Genomic DNA, 578 nt, shown 5'->3' on the forward strand with positions numbered 1-578 from the left:
AAACTCAGGCAAAAGCTTCAAGGCTGAGCAGTTGAAGAAGGCTTTTAAAGGTAAAAGTCATTATCAGATGACCAGAATGATAAATGTTACATTTTAAAGTAATAATTAAGGCATGATTCAATCCAAAACACGTTAATAATAATATAAGAAACATTAAATCAATATCTTGACTTTCTTCTTGCATCATTTTCATTAGAGAACGAGAAAAACGATTTACCCAAGAACTGTTTGAGTGTTTGATGGAGAAATGAGGAGCATGGTGGTGTGCAAAGACTGCAGAACTGTGTCTCTGGTGACTGAGATGTTTCTGGATCTTTCTCCTCCTGTAAGTGATGATGTGAGATTCATATAGCAGCTTTTTTATCCTGATTTGGCTCTTCATTCTGGAAAAATATTCATAGCTTCCTTGCTGGTGTAAAGCATGAGCATGTTTTGGGGAAGTGAACTGAACAATTTGAGTGTCTCCTCCAAGCCTGCAGGAGGAAGTGTCAGAAGATAGCTGCCCAGTATCGTAGCAGTATCAGTGTGTGTTTCACTTCATGTTTACACTTCATTCCATAAACACTTGCAAACTTCCC

This window comes from Megalobrama amblycephala, linkage group LG16, assembly GCF_018812025.1.
Source record: "Megalobrama amblycephala isolate DHTTF-2021 linkage group LG16, ASM1881202v1, whole genome shotgun sequence".
Lineage (NCBI taxonomy): Eukaryota > Metazoa > Chordata > Actinopteri > Cypriniformes > Xenocyprididae > Megalobrama > Megalobrama amblycephala.